Source organism: Onychomys torridus, chromosome 3 (genome assembly GCF_903995425.1).
Source record: "Onychomys torridus chromosome 3, mOncTor1.1, whole genome shotgun sequence".
NCBI lineage: Eukaryota > Metazoa > Chordata > Mammalia > Rodentia > Cricetidae > Onychomys > Onychomys torridus.
The window spans coordinates 3355983-3367264 of NC_050445.1; positions in this window are offsets into that span (position 1 = coordinate 3355983).

Sequence of the window (11282 nt, forward strand, 5' to 3'; positions counted from 1 at the left end):
GCTGGTGGTCCTGGGTTCTTTAAGAAATCAGGCTGAGCAAACCAGAAAGAGCAAGCCAGTAAGCTTTACCCCTCTATGGCCTCTGCATCCGTTCCTGCCTCTAGGTTCTTGCCTGAATTCCTGCCCTGACTTCTGTCAGTGATGGACTGTTAAGTATAAGGTGAAATAAACCATTTCCTCCCCAAGTTGCTTTAGTTGTGGTCTTTTATCACGGCTATAGTGATCCTAACAGCAGCATAATGTAAATAATGCCATTTATTGAGGGAAATAAAATGTTTAGTCTCTTTGGTTAATTGTGGTAACACATGGGATGGGAAAAAGACCTCTTCAGTAGGAATTAGGGGAGAAAGTTTACTCAGGTCTGAAAGGACTGGGTCTTATGTGCCAGGAGCATGTGATCTTTTGTTTAACCTGAGGATGGCCGTGGGAGGTGCTTCTGTAGAGAAGACTCAGACAGAAGGCAGCAGGGTCAAAAGGCATTTGAGATGATGATCTTGTGTCATCCTGGCAGTCTATGAACCTAAGGGTTTGATTGATTCAATGTTGTATGCCAAATGGCCAAAATTTGGGAAATTCATCAAAATCCCCACAGCTGGCCATTCATTAACTGACCTCCCTATAAGTTGGTTTTCTGTGTGCTGCATAGGACCACCATGCTACGAATTCTGGGACTGATTTATTCACTGAGAATCACTGTTTTTTGTTGGTTAGTCTCTATTCATCTCACAACATTCTCTTCCTCTCTAATAATGTCTCTGGACTTTGTATAGTTGATCTACAAACAGTAATGGTGACATCATAATTCCCATATATTATCATTCCTCTTTGCTCATCTTTGCCTGTAATTTATTATATTGTTTAGATTAAGGAGTACTGGGTGATATGTTGATGCTTGTATACAATGTGAAGTGGTTAATCTCCATCAAGCTAGTTGACACATCCTCTGCTCCCACGTGGCCTTATGCAGGGCCCCTGGTACTATGATAATCAGTCATGTGTCTAGTGATAGTTGCTTTGTACTTGGGGTCCACAATCAGGTCATTTACCTTAAAGAAGAATGAGAGCAGAGTAGTTCACAGGCATCCAGAAGGCTGTGTGTGTGTGTGTGTGTGTGTGTGTGTGTGTGTGTGTGTGTGTGTGCACTCATGCACATGTGAATGCATGTGTATTTAAGTAAAACATCTAGTCACTTTTTTCAATCACCAGTGCATGTTAGCACATTAAATAGTTTGAGAAGAGCCTCCACTGCTCAACTTAAAACAAACAAACAACAAAAACAACAAAAAGTTTCCCAATTTTAGTTTTAGTTCGGAATGTATTTTTATTTCCAAGTAGCCTCTTGATAGAAAGTTCTGAAAGCAGAGGTGGAGTCTGTTCAGAGACAGACACACAGACAAAAAGCACAGTGCGTAACAGAGCTGTGCCTGATAGGAACGTGTTCAGTGTGCTGCTGTCAGCATCTGGGGGCTCTAAGGAATACACCTCAACAAAACTCCAAAGATAGGGGGCTGGGATAAATATTCTGACCATCAGGTAACAGTGGCCTTGGGAAAAATAGAAACCCTGAGAATATGGAGTTAATGAAATAAGAAAGAAATTGTTCCCCAGGGTATTGATGAGAAAGATGAGCGAATCCAGAATGCAGCAGTTTAGAGCATGTTGGGAGAGGGCAGGGCCTGGTTTTCTTGGTTATATGGTTTCCAGTTTATATGAAGTATGGTGTGAGAGATTGGCTTCCCCAAAGCGATTTCTTTGCAAGATGCATCATGACCTGATGTCCCTTCATAACCTTGGGTTTGGAAGAAAGCAAATAAATATGATTTCTAACTGCTAAGGAGAGGATAAAGCGGGAGAAAGTGATGGCTGCAATACATTTGCCTGACATATTTATTAGGATTCTTTCCTGAAGCGTCTGTCAGGGAGACTTTGACAAGGAGACCCAATGCATATTCTGAGCCATATTCTCTGAGTTATTTTAGAAGAGGGGGTTTAAAATGCAGATTCATGAATTACCTGTGCAAGCCTGGGCTGTGTGTGATGCCTCATGATCATTCTGGGTCCATTTCTCATCCCACTCTGCAGACAGGAGCCCCAGTGGCCTGGGATTAGCTGTCCACTGCATCAGCTCCCTGATGTTTCAATCCAAGATGAGAAATAGCCTGGCAATTTGCTTAAATCCATCATTAATCCTGGGTCAGAACTCCCCAGGGCTGCTAGGGAGGCTGCTCATGCAGAGAGGATGCAGACTTGGCAGTAAGCGACAAGCAGAGATGTTCTAGAGGGAGCCACTTGCTTCCTATTTGGCTGGATGTGGGGAGAAGCAGCCCACTATGGTTCCCTTTGGGAGCTGGGAGTGTTTCCTGGAGGATAGTGCACGCTGAGTCTATACTCTCTGTCCTGTGTACATCGGTCTGATGGCAGGAAGTTAGATGCAGGAGGCAAGTTTCTGTTTTCCCCTGGGGTTGTCTCAAGGAGGAGAGAAGGGAGGAGGCCCCACAGAGTCCTCTTCATCATAACTTGGAGAGATTTGGGTGCTTTGGCGGAGCTGGCAGAGCTAGACAGCTTCTCTCAGAACCTCCTGCAGAGACACAGTCCATCTTTCTTTCACATACAACTACATGGCACTTAGTGAGACTCAGACTCATTCAGTAATTCTAAGGATGTTTGAATTTTAGCCCAATTTATGCAATTTAAAATTTAGTTTTACATTAATTTATCTTGAGTGTATGAGTGTTTTGCCTGTATGTATATATGTCTAGCTTGTGTATGTGTATGCAGTGGCCTTGGGGGTTAGAAGAGGGCATTGGGTCTCCTGGAACTGGAGTTATGGATATTTGAGAGGGCTAAGAACTCAAACCTGGGCCCTCTGCAAGAATGATGAGTGCTCTTAACCACTGAGCCATCTCTCCAGCACTTAGTTTATTGAGTGTTTCTAATGACCTTTTCATATAGCAACTCAGTTAACCAAATCGTAAGTCAGTAATGATCAACTATTTTGAAGACATCAACACTAGTATTGATCTGAAGAATGATATCAGCCCTTCCTCCAGAGAACACACATAACTACTGAATGGAAATACACACATGTATCTATAGGCCTTATGTTTTATATAGATTTTTCAATCTAGAAGTAATAATCAGATTGGTAGACATTAATGTTTTTAGCCCAACATCTGTGGGGAAGGGTTGGATCCAGGAGGTGTTGGGACATAAATATAATTAAAACAAAACATATTGTATAAAATTTTCAAAGAACTAATAAATATTAAAACTAAAGTAAAATATAATAAGAAGGCCACATCCATGTCTCAAGTGTGTACTGTACTTTTCCTAAACACATCTTTCTCTTCTTTAATGCTTGATTCATTTCTGGTAAACCTTTTTCTTAATAAAATACAGCTTTGCTTTAAAAAAGAAATGTAAGTGTTAGGGGAGGCAGAGAAAAGGAGGGATGAAAGCAAAGGGGAGGGCCTTACTGCCTAGCATTGTGTCTTATAAAGATGGGACTCTTCACACACAGTGGCCTCAGCATTTCCAAAAGAATGCAAGAACATCATCTCTAGCCCTCTGCTTTCCTGCATCTAGTCTTGTGGGATGACCCTAGTCTGTGGTCAGGGCAGGGTCCATAGGCATGAAGAGAAGAATGAAATGAGAAGTTTGAATCTAAGTACAAAGTGGTCTGCCCATCACCATATGAGATAACTTTTCTAGACACCTGCTGTGGTCTGGCTCTGATCCTTGAAGAGAAGGAGTAGATGTAGGTGTGACATGCTGGAAGTGTCATGAAGAACTGACCTGAACTTAGCTTCATGAGGCTAAATGTCACCATGGAAAAATCAGTGAAACTAGAAGAACTTTGTTAGGGCCAGTGTACAGTGTCACTGGTATGGTAAGTGTACTATTCAGTACACATCACAGACAGGTCACAAAGGGCAAAGGCAGGCAATATGGACACACAGTCATGTTTTTCTGACCAAGAAGCATATTTTTTAAGGCACAGCCACTCATAATTTGGGACATATCATAAAGTCGAAATTAGATATAAAGATTTGGAAGTTGAAGGAATGTTCTTATGCTTCCCTCCCCAAACACTCTGAGAATAATGATAGGAACTTATGCACATTGGTGAAGGAATCTGGTGAGTATATCCATTTAGGAAAACTATTATCATGTATCATTGCATCCCAGTAGTTTCTCTCACCAAGAAAAATATACAGAATATTCATAGAATCATCAGTAAAATAACTGCCATTGAATTCACTCTTGATGGCCATCAGAGTATTGTGGATCAGTATGCTGTAGTGTTTTTCATTTACTAGAACATTGCATAGTTACATGGAACAACAGAGATTGATCCCACCACCATTTATACTGTACATGAAGACAGTAGCTATCCAATCTGTACATGTTCATCTGCCTTTTATCTTGACATTTTATAGATAAATGGAATGAGGGGATTTCTCAGTGGTTAGTATTTGATTCACAGCACCCATGTTGGCTCATATCCTCCTGTGACTCCAGTTTCAAGAATCTGATTCCTCTCTGGCCTCCTCCAGCACCAAGCATACATATAGTTCACATACATAAAGCACTCAAAATACTCATGCACATTCAAAATCATTTTTATGAGGTATATTTTTACATTTAAAAAGATGCAGAAGTACACAATTAGTGTACAGTAAGAAAATGAAATGGTTTTCCCATTCTTTACCTACTGTAACATGACATTTGTAATTAAGGTGCATCAGAAGATGGGGAGATGTGTTGCCAGTGTTGTGCAGAGATCGTCACCTTCCCATGATCTGGATCTGTGCACATCTTCATCATCAATCTGCACCCAAAACTACACTAACTGTGCTGTGCTGACAATAAACATAAATCTAGAAGACTGAGCTTCTGGATCTGCAATCACATGATAGTAAAGATGATATAAAAAATTGTCTCTATCTGCCACTCCACATTCTCTAGTTCTTTAACATGGAGCTAGCATTGAGCCTGTAGCCTCTCACATCATCAAGGAGCTAGAGTGTTTGAATGATAGACATTTGATAACCCTGAATGTTTTAGTTCTTCTCAGTTTTAGAGAATTGCTTTTAGATGGTGAATTGCGGTTAAAAACAGTTTAATTTCAGGTGAAGATATGATTATGAATTCCACTTTAAATCTTAAACACCTGCAGAGCTCAATTCCAGTGACACTCATAAACACTGCCGCCTACAGTTGATGGGAGGTTGTTTTTCACTGATATGCCCCAAGACTCTAAATACATCCAGTGCTCCATCATCAATGGTCCACACCCAAATGGTCTGTGATTGTTTTCTTGAATGCTGAGCTTCACAGGAAGAGACAGACAGAGGATATAAGTTTGATTATTTAGATTTACTACAGTTGAATAAGACAATTTTAAGGAAAGTCCTACTACATCAGACCAAAACCAAAGCTAAGATAAGTAGCCCTAATTTATTACAAAATAAAATCCTTTGTATCCTTTGTAGAAAATAACAAGTATCAGTTAACCAGAGTCCTAGAAAGAAAATGAAGTTTAAACTCCACTAAATCATAGGTAACTAATAAAACCCCAAACCCTCAGTATCAATAGTTGACCGTAGGCTTTTCTTGTCATCATGGATGTTATTATTGTGTATTTTAGCCCACAGATTCTGCACAGCTGGGAAGAGGGATGAGTTGGATCCATAGGGGCAAGGAGGCAGTAGTGACAGGTAGGAGTTGATTGTGTAGGGTACATCACAAGCCTAAATTTCTCTGACCTTGGTACTGTTTCTAACATGGTTAACATGTGATTCTGCCCACCAACTGTCAGTTGCATGAGGCAAGGCTCTTTGCTGTGGTAGTGGATATATTGTGACTGCCCAGAACAAGCCTGTGCAGATTCAGCACACATTTGTTGACTGTACTATTTTAGTATTTAGTATCCTTGGCTATCTTCCATTACCCATCTTCCACTTTTTCCACATATTAATCTTTTCCAAACATTATCTGTGACTCCTTGGGTTTATCTCAAATATCGATGCTATAATTTTTAAATCTATGGACATATACTGTTTTTGATGTTACAATGGCCATAACCTATAGATGAACTTATAGGTCTAAGTAGTTCCAATTTTGCATTCTCTCTTTGAGTAATGGATGCTATAACTATTTTCAAAGTGTTTTTCTATCTTTATTAGAACTTGGTACTTTCTCCATGTGGAGAAAGAAACATTGGAAAATTCAGGCATCTTAACCTTTATTATTTCCAGTGCAATATTTTTCTGTTGTACATTCTAGGTAGATGTATTTGCCAATGTATCATTAAGGCTATTTGCATTAGTTGTATAATCGGCCATGTGCTGAACCTGAACTGTGATTCAGTTTGTTGGTGCTTTCACACCCTCAACACCTCGGTACTATTTACACTTCAGTCTTTTTACATTAACCTTCCTGTGTTAATGATCTGACTACATGTTCTAATGAAACACGGTACTCTAAGCAGATAAGGATTTCCACAGCAACACAAATATGAACCCAATGAGAACAATGATTTGAATGCAATCACAAAATAGCTGAGATGATTAAAAACATTATGGAAGTTTTCATCTCACTAATAATGAAAACAAATTCAAGTTAATTAAAATAAAAATTTCGTGTTGTCCCATCAGTAGTGATTGGAAAAATCATTGTTTTCAGCACATGCCAGTATTCTTGTGAGAGTAGAAGACACTCACTCTGGCGCAGGAAGTGAACATCCAGAAATGAACCTATCCTGCATGGCATGAATGAGGGGCGGGGGAGGCCTTCTACCTTAGGAAATGGCTCTCAAAGGCTGTACAGATGTTTATAACTGTAATAGTAACATGATTAGCCCTTGTTGTGACCTGGGACAGGGTTAGTGACAGATACCACTGGAAGCATGCTGCTAGAACACCCAGCAGAGGGTCCGGGCAGGCATTCAGCTTCCTGTAGCCAGGGAAAGGTGGAGGTGGCATACAGTCATCTCTAAACATCAAACAGGAAAATATCTCATGATGCAGGAACAGGCAGAGAAAGTGTGTGGAAACCTCCTGATAGGGGATGCTATGTGAAAAGTAGGGAAACAGCCTCCAAATGAATCACTTATCTTTATGAGACAAATATCTGTTGCTGTGCTGCTAGCATCCTCATGATGGTTTTTCCAACTATCTGAAGCCCATTGTCATTAGCTGTAGGTCAATATCTCTGTCATTGTGATGTGTAATTATTGAAATGCAGAAGCTGGAATGTTGTGGAATCATTTTTTGAAATCGCCTTCATTAATGACATACCATGGGATCCTGGTGTTTCATGCAGCTCAGTTAATCTGGTTGTATCTTGTGGCCTGGCTCCCAAAGGGAGTCTCAGCATCCCTCTGCTTTGTCTCTGCAATGGGCCCATGTGTTTGGCACAGCCTTTGTGATTGCACTTTTCTACTGAGCATGAAATTGGAAGCTTTGTGAGACACTGAGTAGATACATGAGCTGGACAAATTATTCTATTATTCAGTACAATATCTCTAATTGATGCAAGCTTTCCTGTCCCAGTATTTTCCCCAGCACTTGCCCTCCATGAACCTCTCATCAGGCATCTCCAGGATGACTGTGTCCTGACACAGAATCAGTGTATGACAAGGAACACGTTCATGCCACTGGGACACATGCAGTCTGTGAGAGCTTTGTGGCACTTTTGTTTTGAAACACTGACCTGCACACTGAAAGCTGGTTAGTAGAATGCACTTCTATCTACTGAATTCTAGAAACATCACCAGTGGGAAATGTCCTTGTGGATATTCAGATCCTCTCATTAGGGGGCTGTGGCTTTTGTTGAGAGACACTGTAGTCACCAGAGTAGAAAATGATGAAAGCCAGCCAGCCTGGGATTCACTCTAGCCTGCTGGCTGAGAACTCATGTCATATTGGATGTGACTTTAACATACATTCCAGGGAGGAAGGAGACTGCCCCAAGTTTGGACCCTTCAAGGAAATAAGTGACATTTAGTAAGTTGGAAACAAAATAAATTTTGCACAGGGAGATCCTTCACTACAAAGTCCAGGCCAACACCCAGGTAAGTCACAGTCTTCCAAACAAATCTGGACAAAGAGATGAAGGGAGCTGTCACAGGACTCATATCCCGAGGAGTGTTCACTTGGTTCTGTGGGTGAAGCCTAGACTATCAAGCCAGAGGCCTTTCCACTGGCATGGACTGTGCAGAACGTAATGTTTCTTTCCAATAGCAAACTGTTAGGGAAATGGACCCGGGTGTATCCAGTGCCCCCTTAATGTGGGAAGAAGTGTTGAAGGGGTCCTGTTAACATGGTCAAGACAAAGCATGAGTAGGATGCCCTGCCTTGGGTAACTTCTGTTAAGCTTCAGGGTCTAACACAAACACAGTTCTTCTCTAAAGTCAAACTAAAGGCTCTACTAAATCTCCTTTGAACATGGATATAAATGTGGAAAATCAGAATTGTTAGGACAAAATGTTACAAAGGAATTCACATGTTAGTCTTGTTTGATTCAGCTACTTTTATCACATCTTCTTCAGAAAAAGCAAACAGGTCCAGTTGGTGACTCAGGAGCAACAGCTTCCTGAGAGGAAATCAGTTTGACACTGTGTAACATTCAAGCATGCGCACATACATACAGACACACAGACACCCACCCACTTACATACATGTACATATACATAAGACAGATACACATAATGCACACATATACATTCAGATACATAGAACATTTCATATATGTATATGAATATATACGTATGCACACACATGTATATATGTTGATAGACACACATACAAATATACAAAAATAAATGAACATACACACATATTTATACATACAGATAGACACACATAGGCAGACACAAACCTATATACACACACATATACCCACCAACATGTGTATATATATATATACACATGTACATACATAAGTAAACACATATACAAACACACACACACATATCATATCAACCCCCCCCCCATTCCTGTCGTGCCAGGAGTCAGACATAGCCATGGTGTCAGTGGGGGTTAATGAGGATGTCTTAAGGTTGAGGTTCAGAGATTTCCCAAGACCATTGAGGGATTTGAATTTATGAGATAAAAAAAAAAAAAATGCTGGGCAGATGGTACTGGCGCACGCCTGTAACCCCAGCACTTGGGAGGCAGAGGCAGGTGGATCTCTGTGAGTTCGAGGCCAGCCTGGTCTACAGAGCTAGTCCAGGACAGGCTCCAAAGCTACAAAGAAACTCTGTCTTGAAAAACAAAACAAAACAAAACAAAAAAACAAAAAACAAAAACAAAAGCCTAAGAACAGAAAAAGGGAAAGTGTGGAAATGTTTATAGAAAAAAAATAGCAAAAATGTTGTCAAGCTTGGAAGTAAGTGAGTGATGTTGCAGTGATTGGCAAAAAAAAGAAAAAAAATCCACTGTGACTGAAACAATGCTTGCCAGTGCTGGCCATGTTCAACACAGACATGGCACATGGTGTTAATCAATATCAGTATGTACATATATGGTACATGGTGTTCACCCATGTCAGTACACACATATATGGCACTCAGTGTTCACCAGTGTCAGAACACATGCATATAGTACACAGTATTTACCAGTGTCAGGACACACATGTATGTTACAGTATTCACCAGTGTCGATACACATATATACATATGGTACGTGGTAGTGTCCACACCCAGCTCATATGTGGTAATATTGCGTAGATTTGCATGCTTAGTCCCCAGCTGGTAAATTACTTGGGAGAATTAGGAGGAATGTCCTTGTAGGAGGAGGTGTGTCGCTGGGGGTAGGCTCTGAGATTTCAAATCAATCTCTCTCTCTCTCTCTCTCTCTCTCTCTCCCCTCTCCATCCCTCTTTTCTGTGTCTCTGTCTCTTTCTGCTTGCCTGTCTTCAGGTCAGGATGTAAAGCTCTCAGCTACTGCTACAGCACTATGCATTAACACCATGCTCCCTGCCTTGAAAATAAGGGACTAAACCTCTGAAACTGTAAGCAAGCTCCAGTGAAATGCTTTCCTTTAAAGGAGTTACCTTGGCCATGGTGTCTCTTCACGGTAGTAGACAAATGACTAAAACAATAACATTTCATATTTACGAATCTAAGAATGAACATAGGATTGTTAGCATACTACGGGAAAGGCAGCAACATTTCCACTGGGGTTATCTTTGCCCAAAGACACTAGGAAACGCTGTGCTTTCACCGCCTTAGATACAATACACTTCTAAGAATGCCAGGGCCCTAGGGAGGCAGACAGAGCACCTACCAGCATGTGTCCATCCTAAATCTCTGAGGATGCAGCTGATGGTATCTTCCTTCCTGCCATCATTCACAGTGACCAGAGTAAAAGGAGGACTCAGTGACGTTTTCATGAGCCTCTGCATCTCTTGTTCTGTTTGTGCTGTGGTACAATGTTTACGCAGAAATCTAATTTCACTGACATCTCACATTAACTCATGTTCTGATGTAGATATTCTGGTCTATGTGAAGTTGTCAAAGTGAAGCATAACACTGTCAAGCATTGCATTTTTGGTTACAACTTATGGAAGACTACCTTCATCTTGCTGAACTTAGCAATATTTACTGGCTTTGATCTGCCTGGGATTACATCACAGATTATGTTCAGCTGTGACTCCTTCCAAATTTGGAACTTGTAACCTAAGTTGCTATTCTCAAATTACTGAGTGACAATAATAAGTACGTCTTCATGAGCCTTGTTGAAATGCCTCCAATCAGTAAAGATTGACTGCCTTCTGTTTGTGTTTCTGCAGTGAGATATTTCAGCCTGATGTGGCCGTTATGTTTTCTTGGGGCTTTGTAACCTTGGTTACATGAGATATATGTAGAGGGTTGAAGAAATATTGTAAAGAATGTAGAGTGAGTGAAAGAAGATTGAAAACATTATCTGTTTACCCACATCCTAGGATATTTATGATCAACTAACACAACTGAGGATCACCTGGGAAGAGAGAGTTGCAGTTGAAGAATTGCCCAGATCAGTGCAGCCCATGTCTACACCTGTGGGGAACTGTCTTGATTGCTGATTGATGTGGGAGAGCCCAGCCCATTGTGGGTGGAGACCAGCTTCCAGTGTTAGAGAGGCTGAGTGACCAACACTGGAAACAAGTCCTCAAGTCTGCTCTGCAGAGCAGCTAGTCATGACCATGGAGGACCCAGGCAATCCAAGGGATGTCCCAGAAAATGGACCAGTAAGAAGCCCTGGGGTCTGCTTGTCATTGATGTGGCTAACTGTAGT